At 44.0% G+C, this 18,534-nt stretch overlaps 1 protein-coding gene across 7 annotated transcripts in view; it reads right to left on the reverse strand.

Moving 5' to 3' along the window:
• KMT2C (lysine methyltransferase 2C) overlaps positions 1-18,534 on the reverse strand; it is a 2,745,351-nt gene that overhangs the window by 97,941 nt on the left and 2,628,876 nt on the right. The window lies entirely within an intron of this gene.

The raw sequence follows: 18,534 nt of genomic DNA on the forward strand, positions 1-18,534 counted from the left end.
GGAAAGGCAATAGAGTGGTTATGACAGCATGTGACATTCAATAAGATTGTCCACACAAAATAGGTATAAAAATAGGTGTTATGTTATGAGAAAGTATTCTGGTAAAGGTTTAACTATGTAGATGATAAGGAAGATTCTTAGGGTTCTAAGTCATGATCCTACCACCAGTTATGGTCACCACGAATGTTAAATGCCTGTTGGATTATCTGGGGACCCTATTTGCTAATCAGTGCAACACAGGTATCTAAAGAGCCGAATTGGCTCATCTTGTGGTTAGTCTCATTGGAATTAATGGGAAGGGGGTCAGATGGCTGAGCAGAATACGATCCTATGATTTCAGTACCCTACAATGTTAAATATATGCCAAATGCAATGAATAAGGCTCAATTGTGTGGGACTATATTGAGAAAAGACAATTGCTAGCTGGCAAACATTTTAAGTATGGAGAGTCAAAGTTTGCCAGTGGCAATGCTTGGCCCCCGTTCTTCCATGAGGGATCCTGTGGCAACAACAAAGTTCTGCAAGCATGTAGCATTATATGTGGCCCATGTAGGGTGGGCAGAACCAAAGGAAAGACATGCTCTTGTAGCTGGGCCGGTCCAGCTGTGCTGGTTGGAGAAGGTATGGCTTCAGTACAGGGCAGATTCAGACATGTTCCAGCAGTCGTAGTTCATGTAAGGTGCAGGACTCTCCTCAGCGTCCCAATGAGAGAACAAATAACTCACCTTAGGATATCCCCAACCCCCCGCCCCCCCCAGATTTCTTGTCTTACAAATATCCTCTCAGGTGCAAGTCTGGTTTTCGGAAACCTTTTCAGCAATCGGAGGGCAAAATGCAGCCGTATTCTACTTCATCGGCGTCCATGATTCCACATGCGATGTGTGGTATATAGGGAGCTGGCTGCATCCAACAAACCCAGTTCTACTATTTGTTTTCCTCTCAGACGGTGAAGAAATTGAGAACTGTAATAGGCTACAAGCGTTCCTTGTGAGGAGCAGGTGGGCAATAGAGTACAAGGCAGCCTATGGGAAGATGGACTAGTCCATCGAAAATAACAAAGGTAAGTTATTTTCTTCTTCTTATAGATTTCTTCCTACTGAAGATGGGAGAAGAGCGATGAACCAGCATGTACGCAAGAAAACCCTGGAGCACCGAACAAATTAAGTGCATTTTGACCAGACAAGGAATACAGGCAATAATGCTTAGTGAACTGGTGCAGAGAAGCCCCCATAGCCACCTGACAAATGTGAACAACCAGGAGACCACTTCAAAAACGGCAGCCGAACCTGCCACCCTTCTGTAGAATGAACCCTAAGGCCTGCAGGTGCTTCCTTTCCCAACAAATGATAGCACTATGAAATGCACCTGGACAGCTTGTTTTGTCACAGCTGTGCCCACTCGAGCTCCAGCTAAGCAGACCAAGAGCTTGCCCATTCTTATCCAAGTCCCTTGTCCGTAGACCGTAGCAACTTAGAGCCCATTTACGGTCTAACCGATGAAACCAATCTTCAGTCTTTGATGACTGAGAAGTGGAGGAAAGTAGATAAGACGGCAGATCTTCTGAGATAGATGGAACAGGTCATGCCCTTGGAGAAATGGGTGGACTTACATGCAAAGTGGCCATTTCTTTGGAAAGGGTGTAACAAGGCATCACAGAAAGGGCCTGGAGCTCACTGGTCTAGCAGCAGCAAAAATGCAAATGCTCAAACGGAGACATCATTAAGTTGGTAAGAACAAGATTCAAATGCCATGCAGGGACAATGGTTGTTATGTGGAGGAAACAGGTTAATCTTTTCATAAACTGTATAACAATGGGGATCAGAAAGACAGAGCTCTAAACAGTTACTTTCAAAGCCAAAATAGCAGCCACATAGCCCTTCAAAGTGCCAATCTATAGGTCGTCCTGAGTAAAGAAGAGCAGAAAATCTATAAAGGAAGTTGAGCAAGACAAAGGATCAAAACCCTTGGCCCAACACCAGCTGGAAAACCTACATCACCTGCAGGCAAGGATACACTTGGTAGTTGACCTTGTACTTCTGGCTGAATCTGCAAGTGAAGGGGTCAAATTGGGATGTCCCTCAGGAGGAGTCAAAGATCAACTCTAGTACTTCCCGACAACTCCCATTCATGGGAGACAGGCAAATGCTTGCTCGGAGCATTCACAACATTTTCTCTCCCCTCCAGATGGGCTAGAAATAGGGAGAGTTAATTCTCCATAGCCCAGCACAAAAGAGGCATTGCCTCCCCAACAGAGTATGTGACCCCCACACCAACCTCTCTTGTTGAGGGTATACATTGCCACTATGTTATCAGTGAGGACCTAGATACACTTGCCCTGTATTGATGGAAGAAAAGCCACTAGGGCCAAAATGATTACATGCAGTTCCAGGAGGTTGTGGTCTCTGCACTTCACTGGAGAACAAAGTTCACTCGCAATCACATAGTCGAGGTGAGCATTCCAGCCTTACAATGAGGCATCTGTGAGGGCCAACGTCTGACACTAAGGCTGCTGGAAAGTTTCAATATCAAATAAATTATTTCTGAGGGCCCACCACAGGGTGTCGTATGACACTTTGGTAGAGACCTGTAAAAAGCCCATCATACTGTCCTCAAACTGAGACCACTGCCAGTATAGCAGCTATTAGAAAGACCTCATGTATTGCCTGGCCCCTGCTCTAAGGCATCTCAGTCTCGAATCCGGGGCTGAGAAATTGCTGATCATCTGAAAGCTATCGATTACAGGGTTGTTTTGTCCAGTATTGGCACAATTAACCATAGGGCATGAGAAGGGACTGTGTGAGACTTTTTTTAATTTGAGGTAAAATCCCAAACTGTGCAGTAGATGGCTTGTGCAGTACAGGTGTTCTGAGGCAGACTACAGAAAGCGAGGTACAATAAGCCAGTGGTCTAGGCAGGGAAAGTTGTGAATTTGTTCTTTCCTGAGACGAGCAGCCACTATAGTCAGTATCTTGATGACACCATGGATCGCTGATAAGAGGCCAAAAGGCAAACTGCAATGGAGTGCCCAAACTATGAACTTGAAGGGGCGAGTTCTCAGTTTAGTGCTACATCCCTCCCACCTTAGAGACCTCCAGCTCTTTTGCTGAATTTTGGGACTTGTACTTTTAATTATGTGCGTCTCTTGACTTTGGAGTCTGACAAACTCCATCTTTACATTGTGACACACAGCACCTTCAGTGCAGTGGCACAAGGAAGTCTCTTAGATTCCCCAAAGGTTTAAATACCTTCTCTTGGTGAAACTACTGTTTCCAAGAGCAGTGAAGTGAAATTGACTTTACTTACATTTTGTAACTTTCTAGTCCCAGCATACGCTATCTTACAATAGGGTGCTGAAGGGGTTACTTAGTATCCCCTTTGTCTAGTTTCTCATGTAACACTTATGTTACCCTTTCTACAATGAATGGCTGGTGGCAGTGGCTCACTTTTCCTACCATTCTGTGTGTTTTACCGTGAGTTGTAACTGCCGCAAGACACCCATGGGTGCCCATTTTGTCAAAATGGCCCGGTCTTCTTTTTTGCCATTTCTTGTTGGAAAGGTCCTTCTTGAGATTTACTCTGTGTGCAGAACCAGGTTTGGTCCCTTTGTTTGTTTTGTCTTTGGCGGGATTCACCAGTGAAGCCTGCCTCTGGCTCCAGCGTGTCTCGCAGGGGCAGGAAGTGAGGGAGGTGCCCGAAACTCCCTGTGCTTAATCGGTATCAGGTAATAATATCCCCAACAAAAATATCGCCGTAAATATGGCCGTTTGGTTCGTCATAGGCGATATTTTTTTGGGGGATATTATGTGGGAGAGGGCGGTGCGGGGGTGTCCCCCGCAGGGTCCATTGTGAATTTCGCCGCAGAAATATGCCGATATTTTTGCGGCGAAATTATCATATGGAACCGCTTAATCCCCTAGGTCACAGAAATGAACCCAAAAGGTAATTGGCCGGCTGGCTGTCCCCTGCTGTGTGAGTTTAATTTAGTTCATTAACTTTTATAGCGCACCCCACCCAAGGGTATCTGGGTGCTTATACTTAAGGACAGGTTACAGAGATAGTGTACAGGACCCCAAAAATCAGAGGAGGAGGTGTTACAGTTCACTTTACAGGCAGGAGCATAGGAGGTGAGTTACAGATCACCTTACAGACAGGAACAGTGAGAAATATAAAAGAAACAGCTAAGCAGGGAAATTTATTTACAGCGAGAGGTACAAATTATGGAAATACAGTCACTAGGCCCAAGGGTCCTGTACAGTTATATTTACAATGTAATCGAGTAGCACCAACTATGAGTGTGTGCGCTCCGTGTCAGAGTTTAGTAGTGCTCAGGGTCATTTGAACTGAGGAGCCATGTTTTGGTCCTAAAAGACCAGAAAGCAGCCTCTGCTCGAATACCAGCGGGAGAGAGTTCCAGCGTTTGGCCGCTAACACTGGGAAGCTGGAACCTCCTGCTGTTTTTAGGTTAAATTTAGGGATGGTGAGTTGGTTGAGGTAATTAGACCTGGTGGGTCTAATGGTCTGATGTCTCGTGAATTTAACTATCAGATAGGCGGGTGCTGTGTTTGCTAGGCACTTATGGGTGATGACAAGCGCTCAGAGAGTGATTCTGTCACAGATGGGTAACCAGCGTGCTTCTCTTCTGAAGGATGAGATGCGACTCGAACGCAGGATATTTAGGGCATGTCTTAAAGCATTATTTTGCAGAACTTGGAGTTTGTTTCGGTTCCGCACGGAGGTCCCGAGGAAAAGGGTATTACAGTAGTCAAGCTTGGAGAGGATTAGAGCTCTTGCTAATGTAATACAACTGGTGGTGGATAAGAAGGGCTTGCACGCATTAATGAGCTTGTTAGTGTAGGCTGTAGAGAAGGCTAATGAGTTAACTTGTTTATTTAGCATCAATGTGGAGTCAAGGTAGATACCCAGGGTTTTAACTTCCCTTGAGACTCTAATGACATTCCAATCAATGGTGAAGGCATCATAGCATTTATCTAGTTTCTTTAAAGGAATAGTGTGCTCTAAAATATTATTGGCTAAAAGGATGGCCCATAATCAAAAATATATATAAAAAATACTTTTAAACATAGTCCCTATGTAAAGTTTTGAGCGAATGAAGCTCAAACTCAAAAATTTCAAGCACTAGGAGGCATCCATTTTGTGAAATGGATGAGCCTCCTATGCTTGCCCTTTCGGCACTAATGAAGCAAAAGCCAGCCAGTTGTAATAAACAAAAGCTACCACTGGGTGGCTTTTGCGTCATTGGTGCCGGAGACCAGAGAATGCAGGAAAGCGATAATTTTATTAAATAAGCACTGCAAATATAAAAACTGCAGTTTTCTTTCTAAGTTTTCCAGGCTGGAAGAGCCCGGAAAACTTAGAAAGAAAACCGCAGCTTTTAAAATGTTGTATTTATGTTTGCGGTGGCTTCAGCTTTGAGTCCCCTGTGCTCCAAGCTGAAGCTACCGCAAATATAAATACAAAGTTGTTGTATTTAAAAACACTGCGGTTTTCTTTCTAAGTTTCTCACTCTCCTCCGAGCCGGAGGAGCACGAGAAACTTGGAAAGAAAACCGCAGCGTTTTTAAATACAACCACGCTGTATTTCTTCCTGCAGCGGCTTTCACTTTGAGTCTCCTGGGCTCCCCAGAGGGAGCCCAGGAGACAAAGTGAAAGCCGCTGCAGGCAGTAACACAACACAGTTGTGTTTCGAAATGCCACGGTATTTCTCAAAACGGCGGCTTTCGCTTGGAGTCTCCTGGGCTCCCCCAACCCTGAGGGAGCCCAGGAGACTCCAAGCAAAAGCCACCGCATTAAGAAATACAAACATATTCGTAAATGCAGCGGTATTTACAAATACAACAACGTTGTTACTTTGACTGCAGCGGCTTTTGGTTGGAGTCCCTGGGCTCCCCCGGGTTTGGGGAGCCCAGGAGACTCCACGCGAAAGCCGCCGCAGTTTTGAAATAAAACGTTCTTGTATTTATGATTTCCGTGGTTTTCCAACCACGGCAATCCCAAATACAACAACGTTGTATTTACAATTACTGTGCCTTTGCTTTTTGCCTTCATTTTATGTTTTCTGTGCTTCTCTGGGCTTGGGAGGCACCGAAAACATAAAATTAAAGTGAAGGCAGCCTCCTAAGCTCATGTTGAGCTCTGCTCTGGCTGCAGTAAGCAAAAGCTCCCAATAGGGGGCTTTTGCTGCTTGATTAGTGCCGCTAGGGCAGAGCTTAAACTTGAGCTGAGGAGGCTGTCTGAAATTACAAAATGGATGTTCCCATCAAAACGCTTTGAGCCTCGTTTGCTCATTTTTCATTAAAAATATGTTTAATATATGTTTTGGATTATTGCCCATCTTTTAAAGGCAATAATATTTTTGAGCGCACTATTCCTTTAATCGAGTTTGGGAACCGATGATCAGTAGTTCAGTTTTTTCATCATTTAAACAGACTGTGCGTAGCCATCCAAGCTTGGATCTCTAGATAGATGTCGTTGATCAGTTTAGTGTCTTTAGTGTAGCATCCACTGAGTGCGATGAGAATCTAGGTGTCAGCCGCGTAATTTTTGTATTTGACACCCAAGTTGTCGAGGCGGTCCAATAGGAGCTTCGTGAAAATATTGTAAAGCGTGGGCAATACACACGAACCTTGTGGGACTCCACAGTTGATGGGCACTGGAGACGCTGAGACCGAGGGTGAGAAGACCCTCGTGGTTTCATTTGAAAGGAAGGATTGGATCCAACTGGTTGCATTCAGAGAGAAAGCAGCTGTAGAGGTTAGGTGTTGGGTCAGGATTTTATGGTCTACCAAATCTAAGGCTGATGATAGATCCAAGAGCAGGAGGATGGCTAACTTGCTGTCAGGTCCATATCTTGGGTCTTCTTGCAGGAGTGATGCTGGCCCACCAGACCCCCTTGATATCCCTGCCCAATAGTTCTTAAAATATAAAACTACCCAACAGGCAAACCCAAGGGGAAAGGGTAATGGAGGAGAAAATAACAACTGCAGATCTTCACTGTTTCTTTAGACACAACACTGGTTCCCAGAATATAAACTCAGTAGATGATTAACTCTTTGAAACTGGATTGTAGAAGCTTCATCGGTAATATGTGCCTGTGAAATCTAAGCACAAAAATACACAGATTAAATAAACTCTTATCTGAATGTTGTTTTCTGCTATTTATACAAACAAAACTATCATGTACCTGCTGCCTATGCTTGATTGCTGATAGGCATTTATAGTTTGTTCTTTTGTATTATTAGATGCTCTTCTGAATTACTAATAATAAGAATTTACAATGAAAGTCAATATTCAATATTCTTGAAACACTTTGGATATTCTTTGAATAGATGTTGTAGAAAGTCTGAAACTGGCTTGCTTGAAGAAAAAATGTTTTTACTATAGTTCTTAGTCTGAGTTAAATACAACTCTTCTGGATTATTCAATTTACAGTCTTTACTTTCTTGTATCTGAATATATACATATCATTCAAAACTGTACTGTAGATCTTGGATGCTCCAATGAGGTTAGATGGCTTGTTGCACAATGAACGAAAAGTTCAGTTGATTGAAGAACGCGACGCACGCGCAATCAGAACGAAGTTGAATTAAAAAACACGAAGCAAAATAGCCGCGCTTTCAAACGGTAGCGGTAACACATAGCTACATTCAGTAACCGCTCCACAAAAGTAAACAAATTCACAGAGAAATACCGGAACTCAACACGACGTCCCTAGGAACGCTACTTGACAACACTAGTACGTCAAACCAGGAAGTAAAACTTTAAAGTGGAACGTGCGAGCATACTCTAACCGATTCCTGACTAGGATTGATTTTTCAGTAAATGAACTAAAGAGGCACATGTAAAGTGTTATACATCACAATACTAATTTTAATAACACGCGTACTATAGTGAAACTATTAAACTAAATTTGAACCAATAAGTCACAATAAATATCCTGACCAGAATGCTCTAAAACACCTACACTAACTTACTTAATAAGTACACGCAACAGCGGAAGGAAAAAATATACGTACTTTCATTTCCCGCACACGCAGCCACGAGAGGAAAAAACAAACGTACCTTCATTTCCCGCACACGCAGCCACGAGAGGAAAAAATAAACGTGCATCAAAATTTTCCTTCCTTGAATACGCGCGCAATAGAGTTCAAATAATGTTCATAAAAATCAAATGCAGATAAATACAGTTTCTTAGAATTTTAAAGTAAACTTCTTCTTGAGATAAATTGAAGATAAAAACATTGCACTTTAGAAAACTTAGCTTGCTTCATCTGTAGATTGGTCTTGAAGTTGCAACAAGGACTTCTTCATTAACAAAACCTCTGTAGAAATTAAGCTCACTGTAAATTCTTCTCAAAAAGGATTTTTATAATAACTTATACTAAATATCCTAAGAGGTAAATGAACTACCACCTTCCTCTAAAGAAACTGGAATGAAAGGCAGTTTAGAATGTTGTGAAATGTTCCAAACTACCTCATAATATCTTTTCACCCATCATTTGTGTTGCACTGAACCTCCACCTTGGTTTGGGGAATTAGGCACTTCCTGTATATAGTTGTCATTAAGGAAACTTATCACCATATTGACATATTAAAATACCAAACCCAAAATCAAACACCACTCAACCAATGCTCCCACTAACAATGTAATAATGAAGATTAAAAATAAATGTTTACTTAATTCTTTTGAATGCAGATTTTCTACAGTAATTTCTCATTGAAAATCTAGAACTGTGCCATGGAATCCTGACACTTGCCTTTGTCTTTATGTTCATCCATCTGAATCTTGAGATCTAGCAGCGCCGTCTCGGTACCATGTCTGGGTCTAAATCCAGATTGCCGAAGGTGACTTTGAATTTGTATATAGGCCGCACGGTCCAGAATCTTTAAGAGAAAGGGGACCGTTGTAATGGGCCTATATTTCGTGGGCACATTTGGGTCTAGATTCAGCTTCTTTTTTTTTTGAAAAGGCATGACCCAGGCTTTCTTGAGGTTAACCGGCACTGAGCAGTTTTTGAATGATGCGTTTATCATAAATGGGTGACGGCTATGCTGCAAATGAATGGGAGAAACCTGCATAAAAGGTGAGGCATTTTGCTTGGAAGGCAGAGTTGAACACTGGACAAAGGATTCTGAAGAAGAACTTGGAAGAGACGTTTGCTGCAACTCCTGGGTTTGCCCGGTGAAGCCCTGCTACACTGCTGAAGCTCCGAATTCGCTTATACTAGAAAGCCCTAGACCGGACAACTTCTCCCCTTGGGTTGGTGGGACCAATCAACCCCAAAGTGAACTTGTCTAGCCATCCTCTCGGAGTTGGCTGTACTTCCACTGCTGCTGTAGGAACGATTGCCATTGAGAGGAACACCAGATCGAGTGCATCGCTTTTAAGTCGGACTAGAGCTCCAGGAAGATCCTCATGTGGTGCTGTTTGCGAGAGCCGCGAGGAACTGAAACCGTGAAGTGCCGCTGATCTGAAGTTTGCCCATTGCTGCCGCCGACTTTCCTTTCGTAGTGCAGGAGTCCCCAGATGTCCTCCCTCTTGTCCCCACGACTGAGGTCCAGGAATACACGATCTGTAGATCTACACAGGAACAGAAGCCAGCTGGAAGCAGTTTTCTTCTAACCAAAGGTACTGTAAAACTAAGAGGACTTACCTCTTGTTGTGTAGTCTTGCTAGTTCTCAGTTGAGACCTGTCTTGGTTGCTTTGCAGAGTTGCTTGCAGCTTTGCCCCTCACAAGCCTCACAGCTTGTGGCCCTACAGTGATTTCATTTTTATACAAAAAATCCTCAAACATTGTGGAAGACTTTTTACATACCTGCAAGAAGTGCTTCAGCTCACCTAGACTTTTGCTCAACTAATATTGGCTGTCTTGGCTCCATGAAAGACCCTTCTTACCTCTGACTTTGTTCTTTGCCTTTACCCCAGGAAAGGGTTAATTTACTTTGCATTAGAGGTTTATAAAAGTACTTATCTGCTTAAGAATATTTGTTAACCATTGTTTTATTTCCTCATTCTTTTGACACTAACCTCAGTATTGCTCTATATGTACCAGTGATATATGAATGTCCACACTGTCCTAAATATTTAAGTCACCTCAGGGTGTAGGAAAAATCTGTGTGCCATCCCAAATGGGCATTTGCTGCTTTAGAGAAACATTGACCCCTCTTGGGATAAGCCTGGCTGCTCAGTCACTCTACCAACTCGTGTAGTACATGCTTATACCTAAGGTTGGGTTAACTATTGCCAAGAGGGCAAGGCTGGTGCAGTCTCCCCACAGGGTACTGCATACAATCTTGCCTAACATAACTCCTGTGCTTGTAGTAGACTGGCATATGAAAGTAGGCATTCTGAAGATCCAGGGATACTAGCCTTTCCACAAGGTCCCAGGATTGAAGGATCTGGGCCAGCGTCTCATTTTGAATTTGTCGTTGTGCAGGTAAATGTCAAATGTCACAGACAGTGGAGGTTTTATTCATCCTCTCTGGGGGTAACAGGGACACTCTCCCCATGAGCGAGGAATGGTAGAACGGCAAATTAAAGAGGGCTAGAGGCCGGGGAGGAAGAAGGGACCAAGGAGGCATAACATTCAACTTTGCCTCTGGATGAACATCTCACTTTGGCGGTATGTAAAAATGACGTGGCCGAAAACACCACAACTAAATACATAAGCAGTGATCCCTTTGATCACCCTGTTCCACTTTACACCTACCCGCTACCCCATCTACTCTACTTGTTCCTCTGTTTCCTTGCTTAGTCTCCCCAATCTCGATTCGTCCTTCTCCCTGAGGCAGAAGTTTCCTTACCCTAAAGTGGGTTGCGACTTCCGCAGCAGGGTCCCTTTTTTTCTTCTTTTTAACTTTTTATTTTTCTGCTGCATTATTTCCCATGGAAATGGAGGACACCGCTGCAACCCCTGAACCCATTGTAGCGAACAAAAGGAGCAGGGTACACCTCTGCAACCACCGCTCCTCTTGTTCGATATAATGGGAATCAGCATTTTTGTTAATGCCGAATTCCCCGTAAACGGGCATTCACCTTTTTTTGTTCTTTTGGGGCAATACCACTTTTGGTTATGCAAAATAAATGTCACTACTGTAGCCTGTCGTGAGCTGCCTGAACTCTCCTCCCTGTGGGTAAAAGAGGGGAAGGAGAAAAAGGTGTAGCCTCTAGCATTGAACGTGGTTGATTCCTCCACCACTAGACCTAGCGACTTAGATGTGGCCTATGCCCCCTTGAACTTCTCCAAAGACGCATCTGCCTTGCTACCCAAACAAATGGTCAGCGTCAGAAAGCATGTGCCAAGGTTTGAACAGGGTATTGGATGCAAACCCTGAGGTATGCATCCATAAATGTCTTCTGTTGACAGTACTTGAGCATACTGAGTAACAGTCAGCCCCGTCCCACACCCGCTTGCAAAATTTGTTTCGTACCATCCTTGCCATCAGCACCCAATTTACTACAGCCCCTGTGGACCTCTAGAAGAATCTTAACAGCTACCTTCTTGACCAGGTGAAACATTGACCAAAGGGCCAAAATGCCAGCGGCAAAGATCTTCATAAGACAGTCAAGCTTTTGCTCTATCTGGGGGAAAGTTCGAGAATGTTCCAGCAATGGTCCTTGCTGCAGAGGCTTGAACTGCTAGACTCTCAGGTGCGCGATGAGTGGATAAGAATATATTTTTGCTAGGTGCAGGCTTGCGATTCCCAGCTAAGTCCTTGTCAACAGCCAGGGCCAAAGCGGTTTTTCTAACACTGAAAGCACAGGGCCGAAAATTGACAAGTTGGACAGACCTTATCCCAGGTCGTTTGCCATATCATGCAGTTTTGTTTGGACACAAAATTAGCATTAATCCCCAAGCATCACTGATAATTGTGCTCTGACCTGGGCTTGAGCCATTAGGAGTAGCTTGCATGAATTCAAGATCCAAAGCAGAGTCAATGCTACAGTCATCAAAGGGCAGAGGCCAGGTTACCTAGAACCACATCCTGCTCCTGCTCAAAGAATTAATCAGGGAAGACACCAAGTTCACCCTTTTCAAGGGACTCTACACCAAAGGTAACTGGCACCCCTTTTCTCATTAGAAGTCTAGCCAAACCTAGTCAGGTATTGACTTCTGGAGGCCAGGAACCAATGTAGGACAGCACTGGAGGCACCCAGCCTACAACATGAGAAGGAAAGAAGAGCAGACACATCCCATTAAATAGTCATGTTATAGCCCCCACCAGAGCCCTGTTCAAGCCCACAGGCATACATTGGCAGGCGGATAAGTGTCCTCCACCAGCCTTCGAAGGCGCAACCAGCACTATAGCCAAAGCCGATTGAGACTTATTTAACAGATCCAGCATCTTCTGCATGAACTCTTTCCACTTCTCTGTTGAGAAGGGTGCAATGGGGGATGATATCTTTATCAACTAAGTGGTGACAACTAAATATGCAGATTAATGCCACCGCCTCCGAGAGGAAAAAGCAGTGTGGCATTGGATAGGAATGAGAACTTGTGTGTTTTCTTCTTGTCCCTCTCTGCTTTCTCACTGCGTGACTAGGATCTCTCCAATTCGTTAGGGACATGGATGGAAGGTTTCTTGTCCTTGTGTTTGGCAGTATAGACTTTGGCAACACACTTCCCAAATGCCTTCATAGGCAAAGAATAGGAAGAGCTGGATTTCCTGATGATATGATCCAAACCCAGGAACAAAATGCATCACTGGTATGGATCAGATGCTCAATTTACACAGTTTTAGCAGGGTTTGGGGGAAAGACACCCAGTCACAAATGAAGCAATTTTTCTTTGAAGGAGACATTGGTGTTACCTACCTGCACGTTTGGAGCTGCAAAGCGACCCACAGCACTGCGAGTCAGACACGACTCTTGCTGCTCGTTGCTTCGTTCCCTGGAGGGGGCGGAGCCTGCTGGAGCCCACGTGATCCATCACGTGATCTAACTTCTACTCATAACGCAGCCGCGTTTAGTTGAGCGGTGCGTTTTTCTTTGAAGGAGACATTGGTGTTACCTACCTGCACGTTTGGAGCTGCAAAGCGACCCACAGCACTGCGAGTCAGACACGACTCTTGCTGCTCGTTGCTTCGTTCCCTGGAGGGGGCGGAGCCTGCTGGAGCCCACGTGATCCATCACGTGATCTAACTTCTACTCATAACGCAGCCGCGTTTAGTTGAGCGGTGCGTTTTTCTTTGAAGGAGACATTGGTGTTACCTACCTGCACATTTGGAGCTGCAAAGCGACCCACAGCACTGCGAGTCAGACACGACTCTTGCTGCTCGTTGCTTCGTTCCCTGGAGGGGGCGGAGCCTGCTGGAGCCCACGTGATCCATCACGTGATCTAACTTCTACTCATAACGCAGCCGCGTTCACCCTCGCGGCGTTGAGCCCGGCAGGGGTGGAGGGCGTTGGCTGTTGTGCGGCTGTTCGGCGAGCTGGGCGTTACAATTAAGCATACAACATAGCCCAGAGTCGTGTGGGAGGCAGTCCGCGGTGAAACTGAGAGGGAAGAGGTAAGTCCTCTAAATGGCCGATCAGGGCCCACAAACACGTGCCAAACTAAAGCATTCACTACAAATGCGAGACTATAAGGTTAACACGAATTCATTATGTGTGCTTGGGGGCGTACATGATCAAACAGGGTCACTTGATGGATATGATTGGACCAGAGGAGGGCTCGATGAGCGTGTAGAAGGACAAACACTTTCATGTGATTCATCCGATGTGTCAAACCAGAAAGCCTGTAATATCCCAGCACTGCACCTAATATGTGAACAACCAAAAACTTTAGCACACATTGTGTCAGAGAGACTAAAGATTATAAAAATAGACACCAGACTAGCCGATGAAATTGATATATCCCATAAACGCCCATGGATAAGAAATGAGCACCCTCTTGGTCCACTAGCGGACGCCGCCGCTGGCGTTTCGCCGGACGAGGCAGAGGCATCGCCCCGTGTGGCAGCCGTGGAAGCTGAGCTTGGCGTGACCGCAAAGACAACGATCGACGGCCGTGCTCCTTGGAACTCGGAGAACAACAGGGAAAACGCCACAAACGTGATTGAAGTGAACACAACGGCCTTCCAGTCGCCGTTCGATGTAACTGACATCGAATTACTAGAAATAGAAGTACCGGCAAACCATAGCGACTCAGGCCTGGTTAAATTCACTTCTCCCTGAAATATCCATGATGCCAGCTCTAGCTTGTCCAACCCTGTACACTTCACACCTACCACACGTGATGCAAACCGGGCTCAAGAGCAAATGCCTAAAATACCGCAATTGATAAGTTCACTTAATTTAAATCAAGAGCCCCTGTTGGAAGCAAATAAACTAAAACCAGAGAGAGGAAAGGATGTGTCTGGCACCCTAATGCAAAACACGTCGTCAAGATCAAACTCCAAATTGGTAATAGCGGAGACTAGTATCCCAAAGCTAAACACTTTTGGAGTGGACTTGGCAGGTCGTGAAGCCAGGCTGACGGAACGCCTAAAAGCCGACTTTGAAAAAATGAAGGAGCGCCTGTCTGAGAGCTTCATAACTGATAAAAACAAAAAAAAAAAAAAAAAAAAAATAGTGTGCTCCACAAATGTCAAATCTTTGATGGATGAAGGGACATATGCTCATCAGAACACAGTTTCTAATAGTACAGCCCGACAGTGTTCAGATGACCAAACGTTGAATAAAAACGGCGATGCTAACTGTGGTGAGAATCTGTTACTGCGGAATCAAAACACCATCAATCAAGCAAACACTCTCCACTTGAATCGACTTATAAATTCATCGGCAGCAGGGATTTCCTCTCACTGCTCCACTCCAAATACACAACAACACATGAATGGAGTATCGAAGTCGTGGAAAGGGACTGTAGACCATGGAGTTCAAGGCATCTCTGACTCGAGCATATTGCTCGATGAAAACAACTCAGCCCATCACCACAAGGAGGCCCCTTCATTTTTGAAATCATATCTGTCAGCTGCTGCCGCGATACAGATACACAATAATGTCCTCGCAGCAACCTCGCTAGCATTAATTCCATTCACAAAATTATATATGAGAATCTCCACGAAGCAGTTCAAAACAATGGTGCATACTTGGTCCAGCTTAACAACAAGCTCACAAAACTAGAAACTATGAATTTAATGCTGCAGGATCGTCTGGATAAAGAAGCAGAAACCTCTAAATTGTGGCATAACAGATTGAATGAAATCACAGGAAAAGACACTGTGGAAAGAAAAACAATGATGGATACATTAACTACATGTACGAACCACCTGATGGAAATTAAGAGTGTAAAGCAAGCAAGTTCGACTGAAATGAGTATTATGGAATCTCAAAAAGCGAATTCCAAACAAAAAATCGCCCGAAGCGGATGTGGCTGTCACCTCGAGCGATGGTGGATTTCAGCCAAACTTTGGAAAGGGCATCAAGATCCCTGGGGTGATTGCGACTCCTGCAGTCCAGAGTACCGCTACTTCGAACGATTCCCCTCCGTCTTAACTGCTAAACAACTCCATAGCAGTTTAAATGCAGCACTTGTTCCTGATTCAATCGACAATGTAGTAAAAAGAGTAAGCAAACAGCTTCTCGAAACAACCGAAATACCTCATTCAACAGTTGTTGCTCAGTGCTCATCAGCAAAAACATCATTTGGAATTTTCAATGGGCCTGCTAAAACGCTGACGACTAAGATCCCCATGCAGAATCTGCAAGGGACCAGCTTTGGCCCTACTAATAAGAAACAAAAAGAAAAAAAGAAGCATTGCACAGTAAATAAGCAAACCAGTAAATCAAAGAAGTTTATAAGAAACCTGACTACACCTGCCAAACTTGGACTCTTCGAAAGAGGTAAAAAAGAGGAGTCAGCAAAACCAAGAAACACAAAAGAAATGAAACTGGTGGAATCCAAACCGACTAGACCACTAAAAAACAACCCTAAAAAACGTCAAAGAATAGACTCGGATGTCGAATCTGTTCATTCAGAGTCGTCATCTGATGACTTATGCAATCTCTCTACATACTACGACGAGAACGAGGACGAGCCAAGCGGTGAGGAACAGTTCGATACTATAATCGTTCAAAACAAAATAGAAGGCAAGGTCGAATTGGTCGGCAAGACAACATTAAATCCTTGGCTCGCTATCCCGAGGATTGGGAAAAACGATACTGTGCATGAATATGCGAAATCGAGAGCTTCTGAAGGGCAACTGACGGGTAAACCATAGCCCCTCGTCAAGCAGTTAAAAAAGTACAATGCCCCGTCAGCGATGAGCGGAACCCAGTAATGAAGGAGACTCTGAACCCTAAACAAACAGCCACACAGAGACTTAAAGTACAAAAACACATTGAACAGGAAATGCCCAAGGAGCATAATGCCCTGGTAGCAAAAATTCTTATTGAAAATGTCTTTGTAGACGAAAACGAGGTTAATCTGAATAGAGGAAACGTCATTCGACTTCTTCACTCAGTTCCAGCACTAAGAACGGTGTCCTCTCAGGACATCCAAATCGTTGAATACATCTCTGAGATGTATGCAGACAGAGTCTACCTCCATATAAAATCACAGGCGGTGCGTAAGACAATTCTATCGGTAAAAGATGAACTCTTGTTCCTGGGCTTCGAAGTCTCTGAAGTGCAGGCTGAAAAAACTCACATCCAGTCAGAAAATAGACAAAAAGCCTTGAATGAGTCGGTCTACGCTAATCGCCGTGAGGAGCTACGTCAGCATCTAATGTCTGCCTCAGGACCACAACCGTCGACCAGTAAATGGAAATCAGGAAGGACTAATCATTAGCTATGCCAGAGTTGGGAAGGAATCCTGCTAACATTGATTTCCTGGAACACTCGAGGATTCCATCACTTGTATGCTGACTTCCCGGATGATTTGACCAACAATTTAGCAATTTGTCTACAAGAAACATGGATGAGGACTATACCGAAGAAAGATGGATACGTGACCCTGTTAAATCCGGCAAAGAAAAATGCACAGGGCCGCCCGTTTTCTGGACTCATAATCATGATCAAAATCGGAACCGCCTGGGAAATTCTTGAAACGGACAACCCAAATATCTTCGTACAAAGTACGTTATTACAACACCAAAACGGGAAAAACTCCAACAACCAGTATATCCTCTTAATCAACATATATTGGAATCCTGCCCAGATAACCCCAAAAAAATTCATATCTTCCGTAACGAAGATCATAGATAAATATCAACAAATAGATGGTGAAATTTGTACCCTTGTTTGCGGCGACATGAACATATCCTGGTTCGACTCAAACAGATGTTGTATTGTAGAGACCAGGAAAGAAGTGTCACGCCAACATTCGAGAAGTGCACTATGGTCACTCGCAATGGACTCACGAGATTGCGAAATGATAAATGGACGTGTAGAGGGCAACATACCACCGAAATATACCTGGAATAATATGGGCCACAAAAAAATTTTGAATTATTTCTGGATCTCAAAGCACTCATGGCATAAAATCAAGAACTTGAGAATTTTGGAGACAACAAACAGCGACCACAATGCACTAGTTCTAACTATGACTCTCCCTTCAAAACCAGATGGAATGAAAACGAACCAGAGCTTAGAGATAAATAATGGGCAAAATAGACTAAGAATAAATAGCAAACAAATAACTAGGCTGGACAAAGACTTCCAAAACCTGACATGGTCCAAGGACACAGCGTTAAATTATTGTGTGCTCTTACCATGCAGGAAAGAAATTTCTCTCTTGAAGATGCCACCAGACAAAATACACGCCCATGATTGGAGTCTCAAAGTCAAGAAGGAAAAAAAGAAATTGCATAAAGACATACATAGATTAAAAACAGAGGGAGGGGTGGGTACGGATGCAATGATAAAAAAACGCAAACAAAAATACCGAAATTGGGTGAAATCATATGCCCATATGCGCGACCAAGAACGTGGTGAAGCCATGTTAAACTGTATAAAATCAAATAATTGCAGAGAAATTTGGCGAATTATGAACAAATTTTCTTGCAATCAAGCCGACACAATGGCTAGTGGAGTCGCTGAGAGTGACTGGAAAAGCCACTTTAGCAAAGTGTTTGCGATCGAAACCAACCAAATGATTCCAGCACAAATAGAAACCAAAGCGAAATGGGACTGTAACGAGAATATCGAAGATATCATTGCGGCCATATTAAAGCTTAACAACTCTCGTGCAGCGGGTCCTGATGGCATCACAAATATGATGTTGAAAGCCAATAAACAAGAATGGGCGATCTTCATTGGTAACCTGTTCGCAAAGATCGCAGAGCTTAGAAAAATCCCGCCCTCTTGGACAACAGCGATTATAGTACCCATCTTTAAGAAGGGAAATCGGGCGGATCCGGCAAACTACCGCCCAATCGCTTTACTCGATACAATCGGTAAGGTGTTTGCTGGCTTCCTACAAAAGAAACTCTCTGCTTGGGCTAAGTCGAAGAATATCAATGATAGACGTCAAACCGGCTTCACTAAGGGAGTCGGCACAGAAATCAACTTGACCC

This window comes from Ambystoma mexicanum, chromosome 2q, assembly GCF_040938575.1.
Source record: "Ambystoma mexicanum isolate Mex_15411 chromosome 2q, UKY_AmexF1_1, whole genome shotgun sequence".
Lineage (NCBI taxonomy): Eukaryota > Metazoa > Chordata > Amphibia > Caudata > Ambystomatidae > Ambystoma > Ambystoma mexicanum.